We start from the raw sequence: 18,842 nt of genomic DNA, 5'->3' as shown, positions 1-18,842 counted from the left end.
TTGATTCTAGCTTTAGCTGCCTGAAAGAAACACAGAAATGAATGACTCATAGTTCAGAAATGAATGACTCATAGTTCAAGCCCTAGATAAACTCACACTCTAGAGGAGGATATGTAATTACAACACAGTGGAAACAGTGCTTATACAGGTATAATGAAAATGCTACAGGGTCATGGGAGTGGAGACACTAACTGCTTGGAAAATTCAGGGAGATGTCCCTGAGAAGGTGATAATAGACAGCCTAAGTTTTCTGAAAGACAAGTAGGCATTTTCAGAAAACAGGAAAGATAAAAGGAGTAAGTAGGTATCCACATTCTGGATAATGAAGAATTCACTTGTTAAGAGAAGAATCGTTGGGTGCATGTATGCACAAGAGTTTGTGCTGGGGTGTTATAAATTAAAGTTTCTATAAAATAAAATTTTATATAAAATAAATTATAGTACCTTCCCAAAAGGTTTATACTCTAGGAGAGGATAATACACAAATGAATATTAGAAGGCTACATTATTTTTAATGTTCTAAGACTTCTAGGTTATGCCTTTTACATGATTTAAAAGTTTCCTAAAATGGATCCAAAGAATTCTGGGGAATTGATGCCTATTCTCATTCTATAATCCTGAATTTAGGAACATGTTTGGATCAGCTAAAGAGTGTGAGGTTAATGGGTGAGGACTGAATGCACTCCCTCAGTCGTGTGCTGCATTAGACAATGCTGAGCCTAATAAGGGTGTCCCTGGTGGCTCAGCAGTAAAGAATCCACCTGCAGTGCAGTAGTCATGCAAGAGACACGGGTTTGATCCTTGGGTTGGGAAGATCCTCTGGAGGAGGGCATGGCAACTGTCTTCAGTATTCTTGCCAGGAAAATCCCATGGACAAAGGAGCCTGGCAGGCTACGGGCCAAGGGGTCCCAAAGGTGAGACTGAAGCAACTAAGCACGCACACACAAGCCTGATAAAGTGTATCTGGACCAAGTGAGGGAGATCAGCAGAGATCCAGACAAAACATGTAGACATTCTCCAGCCTTTTGCATAAACTCTGCACAAGGCAAGGGATAAGTTGCACTTCCAGAAAGCCTTGCAGTCTGCACTCCCAATCATGTAATCCCTGGTTAGATGGGGGGGCTCTGAAACTTGCATCTTTGTACTCAATGCTGATGCTAATCATCCCACTGTTTATCCTAACTGCGCTCTGTATTGCACTCCTACTATAAATAAATGTATTTCCTCAAAGGGTATCTATGTCTTGTCTTTCTGTTAATCCAAACCTTCTAAGGAAATTTTTCAGTATGATAGTTGGGCAAGGAGTTGAATAAATCATATAGGAGTATAGAAGAAGAGACTACTGCTGATTCATTAATTAAAGAGTTCTTGGAGAAAATGACAATGAAAGTATGACTAATTGAATCTATCACCAAACAATCAAGATTTCCATCTAACTCATACCCTTACTGACTGATACATTCACTCATTAGATAGGTTAATATATGCTAAAATATTAGAGTTGAGTTTTATTGGTCTTGGAAATGTCCTGCCCTTTACAAAGTCTAACCTTACAATTTATGTATAAAGAGAAATGTTTAATTCCTAGGCTCTTATTGGCATCTTACAATACTAAGGATGTCAACAATAATAATAAACATCAATTACATAGTGGCAGACTTTATTTTGGGGGGCTCCAAAATCACTGCAGATGGTGACCACAGCCATGAAATTAAAAGACGTTTACTCCTTGGAAGGAAAGTTATGACCAACCTAGACAGTATATTAAAAAGCAGATACATTACTTTGCCAACAAAGGTCCATCTAGTCAAGGCTATGGTTTTTCCAGTAGTCATGTATGGATGTGAGAGTTGGACTGTGAAGAAAGCTGAGTGCTGAAGAATTGATGCTTCTGAACTGTGGTGTTGGAGAAGACTCTTGAGAGTCCCTTGGACTGCAAGGAGATCCAACCAGTCCATACTAAAGGAAATCAGCCCTGGGTATTCACTGGAAGGACTGATGCTGAAGCTGAAACTCCAATACTTTGGTCACCTGATGCGAAGAGCTGACTCATTTGAAAAGACCCTGATGCTGGGAAAGATTGAGGTCAGGAGGAGAAGGGGAAGACAGAGGATGAGATGGTTGGATGGCATCACTGACTCAATGGACATAAGGTTGGGTAAACTCCAGGATTTGGTGATGGACATGGAGGCCTGGCGTGCTGCAGTCCATGGAGTCGCAAAGGTCGGACATGGCTGAGCAACTGAACTGAACTGAACATAGTTCTTTACCATTTACAAATCACTTTTCAGATTACTGTCTCATTTGATCCCTCAGTAATCCTATAAAATATTAGTCAAGTTTAGTGACTTCCGGCAGACCACATGCCTAGTAAGTGGACAAGCCAGTTTTTTACCATTATCCTACCACTGAGTCCCAGTTCTGACTGAGCCCACTTTGGAACCTCCTCTCAATACAGGAATTATTCCTCCCCTCTCCTTTCTCTGAGAACTGCCCCCTCCATTACTATCATAAAAGTGTACCCAGCCATGTACCATATAACATCTCCACTCCACTTGTGCTTAGTCACTCAGTCATGTCTGACTTTTTGCGACCCACGGGACTGTAGCTCACCAGGCTCCTCTGTCCATGGGATTTTGCAGGCAAGAATATTGGAGTGGGTTGCCATTTCCTCCTCCAGGGGATCTTCCCGACCCAGGGATCGAACCGGCGTCTCCTGTGTCTCCTGCATTGCAGGCAGATTCTTTACCTGCTGAGCCATCAGGGAAGCCTCATTATCTTCAACCAGGCCCTAGTTAATTGGCCCCATGTATACATAGATCCAATCCAGAGAGCAGGTTGTCTAAAGGAAGCCTTTGGGCATTGATATCAAGATAAGGAGAGTTCTTCTCTCCACCTGCCAGGAAATGAAGTATGTAAATTTAGAAGCTCTTAGGGGCCATGTTCCTCTCTGAAAACAAATGTTAGAGAAGAATTGGCAGAAAGAAGGATGAAGGAGAAGCACAAAAAGAATCAAGGAACAGACAGAAAGAAAGAACCCAGTGGCTCTGTCACCTGCATTTTAGTCCTAGGAGACCTAGCTGTACTCTTAGCCCTGTATTCCATCCTTTCATCTTATTTTAAAGCACTTTCTTACATCATATACAAAAATAAACTCAAGATGGATTAAAGACTTAAATGTAAAACCTGAAACCGTTAAACTTCTGGAGGAACACATGGCAGTATGCTCTTTGACATCAGTCTTAACAATATTTTTTTTGGATATGGCTCCTTAGGCCAAGGAAACAAAAGTGAAAAAAAAATGGGACTACATCAAACTAAAAACCTTTTGCACAGTGAAGGAAACTATCAGCAAATCTAAAAGGTACCTACTAAATGGGAGAAGATATTTGCAAATGATATATCCAACAAAGGGTAAGTTAATATACAAAATATACACTCATACCACTCAACATCAAAAAACAAACAACCCAATTTAAAAGTGGGCAGAGGAAGGGAATACTCATTTAGACAAAGAAGACAGACAGATGGCCAACAGACACAAAAAAAAGATGCTTCAACATCACTAATCAACATGGAAGTCCAAATCAAAATCACAATTAGATATCACCTCACATGTGTCAGAATACCTATTGTCAAAAACACAACAAATAACAAGTGTTGGTGTGAATGGAGAAAAGGGGACACTTGTGCACTATTGCTGGGAACGTAAATTGGTGCAGCCGCTATGTAAAACAGTATCGGGATTCAGCAAAGAATTAAAAATAGAACTACTATATGATCCAGCAATTCCACTTCTGGGTATCCACCCAAAGAAAACAAAAACACTAATTCGGAAGAATATATGCACCCTAAGTTCACTGCAGCATTATTTACAGTATCTAAGACATAGAAGTAACCTAAATAAATAATAAATAAGATGTGGTATATATGTGTGTGTGTGTGTGTGTGTGTGTGTGTATTATTCAGCCACCAAAAAGAATGAAATCTTTCCGTTTGTGACAGCATGATAGACCTAGAGGTCTATTATGCTAAGTGAAATAAGTCAGACAGGGATGGACAATACAGAATTACTTCACTTATATACATACATGTGTATATGAGTATTCCATTTACTTATGTACAGAATCTACAAAACAAAACAAATGAGAAATCATAACCAAACAGAAGCAGAGTCATAGATACAGAGAATAAGTAGGTGGTTGCCAGAGGGGAGGGTGTTGAGGGGAGGAGAAAAATAAGTGAGGGAGATTCAGAGGTACATACTTTCAGTTACAAAGTAAATGAAGCAAAGCTATGAAATGTACATTGTGGATAATATAGTCAGCAATTGTGTAACATCTTTATATAATGACAGATGGTGGCTAGATTTCCTGTGGCGATATTTTGAAATGTAAAGGAATATCGAATCACTATGTTATGTACCAGGTCAATTACAGTGTTGTAGGTTAATTATACTTCAAAAGCAAACAAACTCATAGAAAAAGAAATCAGATTTGTGGTTACTAGAGACACAGAGTGTGGGAGGGGAATTAGATGAAGGTTATTAAAAGGGAGAATTTTCAGTTACAAGGTAAATAAGTAATAGGGATGTAATGTATGATATGATAAAGACAATCAACATTGAAAGTTGAAAAGAGAAAGCTGTGAAGAGACTAAATCCAAAGAGTTCTTATCACAAGGAAACATATATTCCTTCCATTTTTTGATGTTGTATCTATGTGAGATGATGGATGTTTACTAAACCTACTGTGGCCATCATGTCATGATGTATGTAATTCAAATCACGATGCTGAACACCTTAAACATACAGTAACGTCTGTCAATTATACATTAGTGCAATAAAACTAGAAAAATTAAAATTAAAAAAAAGATTCTGGAAGGGTAAAGAAGAACCGATGTGTTACTGAAATAGAAAATGTGATTTAGAGAGGAAAACAGCTACCTGAGCATGGTGTCTTGCATTATCTTGGTAACATCGTGGGTGAGGGCTAAGAGAGACAATGCCAGCACTGACATCACAGTCTATAGCAGAGGCAGGGGAGATAATCAACACTTAACAAATGAATTAATGAATCTGTTACTCAAATACATATGCGTGAATATATACAGAATTATTTTTGCTGCTGATGTGGTTTTTTTGTTAATTGCTTCAGAAAAGAGAGCATTCTATGATTCTTCACCCTAAGGAGAATCAAAAACAACAATAAGCCTGCTTGCTTTGAACATCAGAGAAGAGGAATGTAATTACATGTCATAACCAAGCTAATTCAGCCCAACCTGTACACTCAGAAGCCATAACATCAGTAGGATAATTTGCCATTATAAAAGGCAAAGTGATATAAACAGAGAGCATTTTCATTTTCATAAAGGAAATTCTATCATCCTGTTTTCACATGACCTTTCTCTAATGTCACTGTTTTCCTATGAAATGACTTGGTGCCTCCAGCCTTGACATTCCAAGGGTAGCATGCTTCCCATTTCCAGTGACAAATCAAATAAGATCTATGAGTAATGTAGGGTAAAGATTCTCACATGCTCCAGATCAAAACTGAGAGCTGCTAATAATTGATGATTACAACATTTTGTAACCTTAGATCTTGCTTGCCCAATCAAACTTGCCCAATATTATACCAAAAATAAAGTTATTACACAAAGTGTAAATAAAATGTAAAGTAACTAAAGAGAATAAGGGCTTGGATCATTTTTGGAAGACTGGAAAACACATATTGCTATATGTCTATGCCATCAGAAGGAAATATGCTCAATAACTCAGTTTTCTGAAGAGTAAATGATTTCGTAACCTCAGACCTCAGTTGTCTTTCTTTCTAAGAGCTAGTGCAGGGGTTCTTAAAATTGTCTGTAACACTGATGTCTTTGACAGTCTGGTAAAGATGGTTAACTCCTCCTCTTATGTATAAATGCATAAAAAGAAACAGATTTACAAATGTAGCTGACATCACATTACAATTGAAAAGCAACTGAAACAAAACTATGAAAATATTAAATGAAAGTGTTATGATATGGTAACAGGCAACTTCTTTAATAACATATTACATAACAGCTCTACTGATGGAGCTAAAAAGATAATGACTATATTTCTAATATAGCTATTAGCATGAACAACATTTTAAAAATACTATAACATGTAAGGAAATCCAGAAATATTAATAATTTCTACTGTGACAAAATCACAGGTTTATATTAATACATTATAGTTTTAGGCTCCCTAGTTTGAAGCCTAAATTCATAATTGAAAGAAATCTTTAGTTTCAGTTTGAGCTTAATATACATAAAGAAGGTTTGCTATGAACCTAAGGTTACAGAATCTGGGATAAAAAGCCCTGGTTGTCCCTTTTATAAATGGTATAAACGCAATGGTGTTCACCAACTTTGGAGCTTCCTTGGGGGCTCAGTGGTTAAAAAGAAAAAAACGCCTGTCAATCTTTGGTCCAGGAAGATCCTCTGGAGGAGGAAATGGCAACCCACCTCAGTATTCTTGCTTGGGATTTGAAATCCCATGAACACAGAAGCCTGGCAGGCTACAGTCCATGGGGTCACAAAGAACTGGACACGACTTAGCAATTGAATAACAACAACTGATTATTAACTAAATTAATTTTTTATGTCCTAGAACTACTAAGACTTCACCAAATGATCAGAAAGGGCAGACATAGAAGTGTGAAGGCTGTTGACAAGCATGGAAAAGATTAAAGTATATAGATGGATGTGGAGAATCTCTGATACATGTTGAGAAGCAAGATTCAAGAAATCCACTAACCTGGCACCAAGAAGGGCCCTGAAGAAGGCTTCTGAAAATCCATACTGTGCAAATGACAATCTTGAGTATCTAAGATCACGTTGCTAAGTATGTTTCTCTCTGCAATATTTTGATTAAAATTCTACCAGAAAATTTATTTCACCAAAATTCTAAGTGTGGCATTATTCATTAAAATATTAATAAAAATATGGCCATTGAAATTTTCTAATAAGATCATATGTAAAACACACATGAAATACTTAAAAAACAAAAGCACAGAAGTACAGCTTTCTTTTTTGGTAGTTGGTAGGCTGATTTGTAGTATTCGATTGTTCTTACTATTAAGATTGGGAGAAATAGCCCCTAACCCAGGTACTAGAACCAAAGCAGGCATTTGATAATACGTGAGACAGGAATGAACCATAAAGTAGACAAGGATCTTCATGGCATTACCCAAGCCTGAATTTATTATTTGCCCACCTAAAACCAAGTGTGAAAAAAGTGAAAGTCTTAATTGCTCAGTGGGGTCTGACTCTTTGCAACCACATGGACTGTAACCCACCAGGCTCCTCTGGCCATGGCATTTTTCAGACAAGAATACTGGCGTGAAAAAAAAAAAGAATACTGGCGTGGTAGTCATTCCCTTCTCCAGGGGAATCTTCCCAACCCAAGAATCAAACTCAGGTCTCCTGCATTGCAGGCAAATTCTTAACTATTTGAGCCACCAGGGAAATCTTAAATCAAGTGCATTTTTTTCCTAAAGCTGTCATAACAAATTGCCACAAAATGCTGGCTTAAAACAACAGAAATTGATTCCATCACACTCTAGAGGACAGAAGAACAGAATCAAGGCGTAGGCAGGGCTGGCTCCCTCCGCAAGATCTGAGGGAGACTCTATTGCCTGCTCCTCTCCCTTCCTGTGTGGCCAGCAACCTTTGGCACACCTTGGCTTAAGACTGCATAGCCATCTACTTCTGTCTTCCCCTGGCCTTCTCCTTTTTGTGTTTGTGTCTCAAATCTGTCTCTCCTATAAGGACACAGTTACAGCACACCCTAAAGTCATGATGATCTCACCTCAAGATCCTTAATTATGTCCACAAAGGCCCGATTTCCAAATAAGGTCACATTCACAGGTACTGGCTGTGAGGACTGGCATATACCTCTCAGGGGGTCAGGGGGACACAATGCAATCTATTCCACCAAGAAATCCTAAAATTCCACACATCCTTGATACAGAGGCTTGGAATAAAAGATGATAAAAGGCAGTACAAAACACACGTTTTTCCTTATAGAGAGTATTAGTAGATACTTGTATATGAAAAAACTGTACGTCATAAACTTCTAGCACTGCAGATGTGTGCAGTAAACACGGGAAGGTATGGATCTACAGAACTGAAATAGAGTTAGTGCAGGCTGTATAGTTTAGATAGAAAGTTAAGATATTTCAGGCACTTAACTTAGAGAAATTACAGACACAAAGCAGGTACTCCTGGCAATCGTGTCTGAAATGAGCTCTTCCCATGCTGGCCTTGGAGGATGTGGGCTAGTGTAGGATGTAAAAACAGGATGAAGACACAAGCTCCCTTAGTCACTGTTGCCTAAGGATATTTCCAGTGGTGTAGCGAAATAGGCTGAGTGTCACCCAGCCTATGCTGGAACTATGACTGGATTGTTTAAGATATGCTGTCTATACTGGTACTTAAATTACCTCTTTGTGAGTTTAAAAAAAATCATAGTTCATCTAGTGGTATGTAGAGAACTTTACTGGTGTTTTTATGTTTACATAAAGACTGAAACTAGTGGGAAAAAAGACTCAGTATAGTACGGAGAAAAGTAGTATCTGAACCAGGTAATATTTCCAGTCATGGTGTTCAGAGAGGGCAGACTATCTAATGTACAAACATAAATATTCTTGTTTAGATCCAACACTCTTTATACATCTTAAGGTTTCGGAAGTTGGTGCCAAGGTATGGTGAGGTGGCCACTTAAGAAATATTGTCCATTTCTTCGAAACAAATCACATTGTCATCTAAAAATTAGAAGTGTGCATACAAAGGTATATTTTATCAATTTGTTCATTTTGTTTCATGATATTATACAGGGTTTTTTGGTAATGATATAGTCCTATTACTACATAGATTATCCCCTTTACTTCTAGAAAGGACCGTGTTTTATTCTTCCTTGGTATCCTCCATAATACCTAGTCTGTTCCTGGTGTACAGTGAATCAACAATGATCACGGGTTACTACAAGATTTCCTAATATTTTATACTAAATGGTTATTCTTTCTTATGGAAATGACCACATACAGATGTGATGATATGAGGGGATTCGTATTAGATAAGCACTGCTCAATATTTTTTCCACTGAAGCAACAATAAAGCCTGAGTTTGGAGAAACTCCTAATTGTGCTGGTGCACTGGGTGCTTCAGTTTCCCCATTTGTAAAATGGGTGTAATAGCTGTCTGTGTTTCAATGGGTTGGTGTGAGATTTAAGTAACCTAATATTTGGAGGGTCCAGAAGAGTGTCTGGCACATAGTGCTAGACAAGCATTTGTATTACTAGAGGTGTTTATAATATTATTATTATTCACTGGCTGTTATTTAGTTGCTAAAGTGAAGTGAAGTTGCTCAGTCATGTCCCACTCTTTGCGACCCCATGGACTGTAGCCCACCAGGCTCCTCTGTCTATAGAATTCTCCAGGCAAGAGTACTAAAATGGGTTGCCATTTCTTCCTCCAGCAGATATTCCCGACCCAGGGACTGAACCCAGGTCTCCCACATTGCAATCAGACACTTTACTGTCTGAGCCACCAGAGAAGCCCCTGGTTTAGTTGCTAAGTTGTGGCCAACTCTTTGTGACCCCATGGATTGCAGCTCTCCAGGCTTTCCTGTCCTTCAGTATCTCCCAGAGTTTGCTCAAATTCATGTCCATTGAATCAGTGATGCTATCTAATCATCTCATCTTCTGCCGCCCTCTTCTCTTTTTGCCTTCAATCTTTCCCAGCATCAGGATCTTTTCTAGTGAGTCAGCTGTTTGCATCAGGTGGCCCAAGAATTGGAGCTTCACTTCAGTATCAGTCCTTCCAATGAATATTCAGGATTGATTTCCTTTAGGATTGACTGGTTTGATGTCCTTGCAGTCCAAGGGACTCTCAAGAGTCTTCTCTAGCACCACAATTCAAAAGCATCAATTTTTCAGTGCTCAGCCTTCATTATGGTCCAACTCTCAAGTCCATACATGACTACTGGAAAAACCATAGCTGTGACTATACAGACTTTTTGGCAAAGTGGTATCTCTGCTTTTTGACACGCTGTCATAGCTTTCTTTCCAAAGAGCAAGCATCTTTTAATTTCATGGCTGAAGTCACCATCCACAGTGACATGGCTGAAGTCACCATCCACAGTGATTTTTGAACCCAATAAAATAAAATCAGGTACTGCTTCCACATTTTCCCCTTCTGTTTGACAAGAAGTGATAGGACCGGATGCCATGATCTTAGTTTTTTAAATGTTGATTTTTAAGCCAGCTTTTTCACTGTCCTCTCTCACCCTCATCAAGAGGCTCTTTAATTCCTCTTCACTTTCTACAATTAGAGTGGTGTCAGCTGCTATTATTCACTAGCCTTCCAGAAATAGGTTTGTTTGAAGGAATAAGTACAGTAATATATCTTTTACTGAGTGTTGCTGGGGAACAATATCTTCATAGTCAATCCGTCAGTCAGTATTTATTGAGAATCTATGCTGGGCCAGGTACAGTAACAGAGTAGTGAAGAAGAGGCAGTCTATGCCCTCAATAAGCTTACTCTCCAGTGGGAAAATAAATATACAACCACAGTGATTAAAAATAATAATATGTACCATTAAGAAAATAAAATCGTATGTGACATACAGTGCCTGCCTGAAAGGTGGTGGATGGGAGAGCTACTTTAAGTTAAGAAGGTCCTCAAAGATTAAGAAGTTGAGCTGAGACCAGAATAATGAGGCCATTGATATAGATCTGAGAAAAGAGCTTTCCAAGCAGAAGCAATAAAAATGACAACATACAAGCATCCTAAGAAAAGAACAAATGCTCAAGATTGCTGTATTAAGTCATTACCTGAGTGCTGTCAGATGTTAGCCAGTGGAGAGAGATGAGCTGGGAGAAAGAAGAAGATAGTTAGAGTGAAGCCATTTTGAAGATGGCATGGGGTCGGATCCACGAATACCTGGAGAATGGCCTTAGAGACGGACCAAGAGACGTGGTAAACTCAAGTATCTGTATCACGGGCTCTCAGAATTAGTGGTTAAAAAAAAAAAAATAGTGAGACCATAACATGTAATTGACGGGGGTGGGGGGAGAAAAGTAGAGGTTTAAGGCACCATTTCAGCGACTGAGAAACTGAATATGCTCAGCAAGTACAATAGGATGGCACTCAGCTTACTGTGCCTTTACCACAGCGGTCATGTTTTGAAACGACTCTAGCTGGCACAATTGTTGGATTTTCTCCAGCAACGTTTAGCTGCTTAGAGGTGTATAGTGGGCAGTTATTTGGGTGAAATCAGGGTTGGTATTTGCCAGGCAAGGAAAGTGAACAAAAATATGGCCAAAGGAATCAAGAAGTATTTGCAAGAAAATAATCATAGTAGTACATGAAACATCAGCTGGGTAGGACGATTAAGTGAAAAGATGAGGGAAGCAACTGAGGAATATGAAGCAATAAAGGATGAGGGCAGGGGATCAGAGGTACTGATGAAGTTAGAAACTAGCAAGGGTGGTATTAAACAGGGTAAGTGAGCTGGAAAGACAAGAGGTAATGATCAGAGAATGAGATGTTTGAAATGAAAGTGTGGCAGTTGTTGGTAATGGAAAGGTGGATGTGGTAACTGCATAAGTGGTATCTATGGTAGGAGGGTGGATCAATATCAAAAACTGACCTTAAATTCCTTATTATAATCATTTTGGATAGAAGTGCCATTAAAATGGTTTTTACACCATTCCTTGGAGTACATCAAACATATTTTTCTGGTCATAATAAGGTTAACAACATAAAGATTAATTATGGTATGACCTATGTGGTAATTGGCTCAGTATTTTCTGATTGTTTTGCCTCTACAATAAGTTATTCCTGACACTTTTATTTGAAGACCTTAAGGTTTTCTCTTTCTTTCTTTTTTTTTTTTTACAGTTTTTCTTTTTCTTCCTTTGTTCCTTTCATGCATAGTAGCCAGAAAACTGGGCTTCTCAGAATCAGTTTCCTCAGGTGTCCTTTGCTTAGTTTCCCTCCCTCTCTCAGTTCAGTTCAGTTCAGTCGCTCAGTCGTGTCTGACTCTTTGTGACCCCATGAATCGCAGCACACCAGGCCTCCCTGTCCATCACCATCTCCCAGAGTTCACTCAGACTCATGTCCATCCAGTCAGTGATGCCATCCAGCCATCTCATCCTCTGTCGTCCCCTTCTCCTCCTGCCCCCAATCCCTCCCAGCATCAGAGTCTTTTCCAATGACTCAACTCTTCACATGAGGTGGCCAAAGTACTGGAGTTTCAACTTCAACATCATTCCTTCCAAAGAAATCCCAGGGCTGATCTCCTTCAGAATGGACTGGTTGGATCTCCTTGCATTCCAAGGGACTCTCAAGAGTCTTCTCCAACACCACAGTTCAAAAGCATCAATTCTTTGGCACTCAGCTTTCTTCACAGACCAACTCTCACATCCATACATGACTACTGGAAAAACCATAGCCTTGACTAGACAGACCTTTGTTGGCAAAGTAATGTCTCTGCTCAAATGATGCTTTATTCTTTAAAAAGGAAGAGTGGACACAGGAAGTCAGCCACCACCAAAAATAATAAAAGCTTTTATTTCCAAGAAGAGGATTTTGATGAGATTTTATAAACTTCTCTTTCTCAATTTCTAGTGCTCAATTAAAATACATCATTTGCTTATAAATGATCTCCTTGGAGGATAGCTATTAAGTTATGATGGGCACTGGATTTAAGTTCAACATTAAAATAGTTCTGATGTAGGGTTTTATAGGAAAAGGCAATGGCACCCCACTCTAGTACTCTTGCCTGGAGAATCCCAGGGACGGAGGAGCCTGGTAGGCTGCAGTCCACGAGGTCACTAGGAGTCGAACACGACTGAGCGACTTCACTTTCACTATTCACTTTCATGCCTTGGAGAAGGAAATGGCAAGCTACTCCAGTGTTCTTGCCTGGAGAATCCAGGAACGGGGGATCTTTGTGGGCTGCCGTCTATGGGGTCACACAGAGTCAGACACGACTGAAGCAACTTAGCAGCAGCAGGATTTTATATAATTCATATTTGACTGACACAAAAAATTATAACCTACCACCCCACAGCCTCTAAAGATTCTTTCTCTTGTGGCCCTTTTCATGTACAATATCTATCACTGCTTTACAAAATGCAAAAAACACAAATTAAGAATATTCCCAAATAGCCACTAGTCCAACCAAATTAGGTATCTAAAGGGGGCCATTAGAGTAAGCCCTTTATTTTGTTTTTCTCCACTCCTTTTAATGATAAAAGTATTTTTTTACTTAGGCCAATTGAAAGCACATGTCCACATCTCTTTTTCCTGAAATTATCACATAAAAACACAGATGACATTTCTGAGAAATCAAAACTCTTTCATTTCCAAAATGTGAAGAGGGGAGTCTCTGCTCCCTGTCATATAGTGAATCCTGGACATCGTTCTACAGCCTGTTGACAACTGCTAACTCCTGGGATTTAGCAAGCAATATCTCACTACAGAGACACTCTCCAAAAAAGGCCCAAGAACTCTATTATATTTTCACAAAATGCTATTACACACATAGGTGATATAGAGTTGGGAAAGAAGTAATTAAGTGAAAAGATTATAGATGAAAAAAAAGTCTGAAGAAAAGCAGAACCCTGGGAATAGGAAGAGATAAAGTAGCTGAAGGCATTTGGCCTTTTCTGAACAACTTGAGCACAAACCTGTGTGGAAATCAGTAGAGACAGCTACGTGAGTATTTCACTTTAGCTACTGAAGCACAGGTTTAATCTCACCAATGTTTCTGACATGAATGATTTCAAATATCTTATATTTCTACATATCTCCTTTATGTATGGGTTTCTATCAGTCCATCATTTCCCCTTCAAACTATTCATTCATTCATTCATCAGTATTTGTTGAAATAGTTCAAACAATATTGGAAAAAACAATATTTTTGTTTTTTAAAGAAAATTTATGACTGCCTACAATAATCCTTTGAAGGTTTCTTATTAGAATGGAATGTGAGTTTTTGAAGATCTGTTGATTTAGTTGAGGCGGGTAGGGTAGAAGAAGCAATAGTTACAGTATTTTCAAAAAGTGTAACAATTCAGTAAAGATTTTGATGTTGCCTTAAGTTTTTTTTTTTTTTCCTCCAGTTTTAAAATGACTTTTTAATTGCAAAGGAAGCACTTTTAACACAGGAAATAAAATCTAGACCAGTCAATTATGCCCTTTTTGAGACCCTATTAGGCACTAGACACTTAGGTGTTACCTATACAACAAAGCTCACATTTTACAAGAATTTTCTGTCTTCATCGTGCTTCCATTCCAAAGGAAAGACAATAAACATAATAAATAATTCAAGTACAGTGTGTTACAAAGTAAGGAGTGGTTTAGAAATAAAAGAAACAAGCAAGGGAAGGGAGCTAGGTATGTATGTGTGCAATTTTAAATAGAATTGCCTTAGCTGCTCTATTCTGAATGAGCTCTGATTTACAATTAGTGAAAAAAGCAAGATGTAAAAGAATGTGACTAGTAGGTTACCACTTGTATTTTTAAGAATAAGTATGTGTTTTTATGTGCACAGTCTGTCTGTGAAAGGAGCCCAATAAATCATCACAATGGTAGCTTCCAGGCAGGAAAACTCATTGTCTGAGGGAAAAAAATATGTTTTTCAAGTACCCTTTTCATATCTTGAATTTTGCACCTGTGCATTATTTTTTCAAATATTTCAATTAATGCTTTAAAAAGAAGTTTTATATCACCCAAAACAACCTACAGTAGTTTAATCAATGGTGTGGCAAATAATCTGTGAATATAAAATAAATCACCTAGATTTGATATTTCCCTGCCAGCATGACAGAGGAAATTTTAGAGTTATCTTTAAGGCTATTCCAAGAAAAATAACTCTTATAAGCAAATATTTTAAAATATGCAAAATAAAAATATACCTAATATTTGAATTCTTCTTATCCTTTTCTTTTCCTCCTATGATCGACTCATTGCTAACTTTGTTTGAAGGTGAACAGGACAATGGATGAAGCTAAATGCACTTGAATCTTTTTCTCCTCTTTAGCAACTGAAAATCCAACTAACCTGCCCTTACTGGCACCAAGCGTAGATTGACTGGACTGGAACTGTCTTTACTAATAATACCTGCAGTGCTAACAGTAGTCACCACCCTCTGTTGAATCAGAGCTCTTCCCGCAGCTTAATAAATCAGCATGTCTACTGGGAGGCTGGGGTGAAACTGAGGCATCTTATCTTCACTTTTAGGATCACCAAAGAACATCTCCATTAGTAACAGTGTCATTTATCAAAATATCAACTCAAAAGTTTCCCTATCTCTTCAAACTATTTGAACATCTTGTTCTTTGATACTGTCACAACTAATTGACCACCTCTGAGGTCAGCAGGTGTGGCTTGGCCCACATCCAGATTTCTACAGGGATGATCAGTTCCCTGCCCTGCCAGTGGCCTTGGGATCTCCAACATTAACACAGACCTTGTGACCTGGAGAATCAGAGACCTGGATAAAGAGGACTGGGATTTCTTGCCCATTTCTAATTCCCAGAAGTAGCCACCCTTCACCTGCAGTCAGGGACTTTTAAAAATATTACTATTCACTCATCTCACACACTCAACTCTTCCACTTATACCTTCTCTTGAATTTCTAGTGAGAGTTTCTGTAAGGCATGCTTTATTTTTAAATTCTTTATTGTCATTCCTGACATCATCTAGCCCAGTCTCTGCTATTGTCAGTGTCTGGCATATTTTCCCATCAGGACTTTTTTTGGGTACAAGTGGGTGGCAAAATGTTCGGTTTTGCTTCCTTCTCTGTGTTGGTAGGAATCCTAAAAATAAGTTAAAACCAGGTCCATGGTGTGGGTTTCTTTACTGTACCCTTTACAATTTTATAGTTCAGGGTGGGAGGGTGGATGGTTCAATTAGCTCACTTCCTGGAAAAGTAGGAAAGAGTAGAAAAAGAAATTTGTTGGGACAAGAAATTAAATTTCCAAATCCACCAGGAAGTAGTCTAGAAGCATCAACCACAGAGATTGATTGCTTACCCATGTCACAAATCTGTTACAAGAAAATTTGGAAGCTTTTTTCCAAAAGAACAAATGTCATCCTTTTCTGTGATGAAAGCACCTTAAACATATGGTATGACTGGAGAAGCAAGACTGATCAGGTGACCTTCTCATTGTACCCAATCCCATTTTATTAGGCAAACACCCAAATATCAACTCTTTCTTGTAACTGAAAATCCCAGCAGTATGAAGTTCCAGCAACTTCAGAAATCTGTCTCTTCCCATCTCTTTGCTCTCCTTTCCCTGGAAGTGGCTATTTTCTCAGGCTCACTCTCTCTTCACAGCCACCCAGGTTTACATTCTAACAGTTCAATAACCCTCTGGAAAGATTCCTATTGGCCCAGCTTAGGTAATCACTGAGCCAATTGCTGTGTATTGGCCAGACCTAAGTAACGGGTCTATTCCAGAAATCCCAGCAGTGCTACCACTTCCAACTGGACCAGGGATTGTGCAAGGGTGTTTCTCAAAGAAAAAAAAAAAAAATGGGTCTATGATTAGCAGAAAGGAAATGGATTCTGCAAGGCCAGGACAAGAGGAGTCCAGAGAAGCACCAAGAGGGCAAAATTTAAGTTAATCAGACACTAATTTTTAATTCATGGAAGTTTGGTTTTGACAGTGAGCCTTTCCTCAAATTTTCTGCCTTCACTTCACTCTCATCCTGGCCTTAAATGATGGACAAACAAAAAGTAAAACATCATTATACTCATATTCAAAACTATCTGCCAGTGTGCTTGCAATCCCCAACTTGAGACTCATTCCTTTGAGTAGGCAGAGACATCCCGAGGGGTTCTTCAAGTTTTTTCCCTCAAAATAGCTAGAAGATAAATCTTTAAGCTGATCAAAGTTTCCTCAATACATGCTAGTTAGATAGGCTGCTGCTGCTGCTGCTGTTAAGTCATTTCAGTCGTGTCCGACTCTGTGCGACCCCATATACGGCAGCCCACCAGGCTCCCCCGTCCCTGGGATTCTCCAGGCAACAACACTGGAGTGGGTTGCCATTTCCTTCTCCAAGGCATGAAAGTGAAAAGTGAAAGTGAAGTCGCTCAGTTGTGTCCAACTCGTAGTGACTGCATGGACTGTAACCTACCAGGCTCCTCTGTCCATGGGATTTTCTAGGCAAGAGTACTGGAGTGGCTTGCCATTGCCTTCTCTGGTTAGATAGGCTATCAAGTCAATAACATCTAGGGCCAGCAAATGCTGAAAGCCCCACCCCATAAAAATGTGTGTGGTCTATACACTATGAGCACAAACAATAGGGAAGAGGGACAAATGGGTAAGACCTGGAGCTGCACAGAAGAGGGTCCCTAAAGAGGAGAAAAATGACAGAAAAAAAAGGAGATATGAAAAGATGCTCAACATCACTCATTATTAGAGAAATGCAAATCAAAACCACAATGAGGTACCACTTCACACCAGTCAGAATGTCTGTGATCCAAAAATCTACAAGCAATAAATGCTGGAGAGGGTGTGGAGAGAAGGGAACCCTCCTACACTGTTGGTGGGAATGTAAACTAGTACAGCCACTATGGAGAACAGTGTGGAGATTCCTTAAAAAATTGCAAATAGAACTGCCTTATGACCCAGCAATCCCACTGCTGGGCATACACACTGAGGAAACCAGAATTGAAAGAGACACATGTACCCCAATGTTCATCACAGCACTGTTTATAATAGCCAGGACATGGAAACAACCTAGATGTCCATCAGCAGATGAATAGATAAGAAAGCTGTGGTACATATACACAATGGAGTATTACTCAGCCATTAAAAAGAATACATTTGAATCAGTTCTGATGAGACGGATGAAACTGGAGCCGATTATACAGAGTGAAGTAAGCCAGAAAGAAAAACACCAATACAGTATACTAACACATATATATGGAATTTAGAAAGATGGCAATGATGACCCTGTATGCAGGACAGCAAAAAAGACACAGATCTGTATAGCGGACTTTTGGACTCAGAGGGAGAGGGAGAGGGTGAGATGATTTGGGAGAATGGCATTGAAACATATATAATATCATGTAAGAATCGAATTGCCAGTCTATGTCTGATGCAGGATACAGCACGATTGGGGCTGGTACACCGGGATGACCCAGAGAGATGTTGTGGGGAGGGGCGTGGGAGGGGGGTTCATGTTTGGGAACGCATGTACACCCGTGGTGGATTCATGTCAATGTATGGCAAAACCAATACAGAATTGTAAAGTAAAATAAAATAAATAAATAAATAAATAAACAATAAAAAAATAAAAAATAAAGAATCCAAAAAAAAAATGTTAAAGACACACTTCAATCCAATCACTTACTAATACTTAGTGAACACTAGCTCTAGCTCTACTTCATCAACTTTCCTAAGTTCTGCCATGTGGAAAAATGGAGGTAGTAGGCTGGCAGGAGAAGAAATAACAGGAAAGACTTAAGGCACAGTCCCCATGGAAATCTCTGAACAGGACCTCTTTGATGGTGTGCAACATCTGGGAAGGCTTATCTGGAGTTCCAATGATAATGCTACAGGGAGAAGGGTGAATCCTGCCAAGGGAAAAATCCTCAGGTTTTCCAGTACCTGGCATCTTTGGAAGCTTAATTTTGCCCTACAGTAAAGGCTTAAGGAAAGACTGGGAGACTTATGAACTGTGTGTCCCTCCTAAGACCAAGGGAAAAATCAGTTCTTAAACCACAAGATAAATAAGTCAAGTACCTCATAAATTTGGTACTAATAAAGACAATTTTTTTTAATCTTTCATATTCC

The sequence above is a fragment of the Oryx dammah genome, unplaced genomic scaffold (genome assembly GCF_014754425.2).
Source record: "Oryx dammah isolate SB20612 unplaced genomic scaffold, SCBI_Odam_1.1 HiC_scaffold_18, whole genome shotgun sequence".
In the NCBI taxonomy this organism is placed as follows: domain Eukaryota; kingdom Metazoa; phylum Chordata; class Mammalia; order Artiodactyla; family Bovidae; genus Oryx; species Oryx dammah.
The sequence above is the reverse complement of the archived record's forward strand: the minus strand, read 5'-3'. Positions refer to the sequence as shown.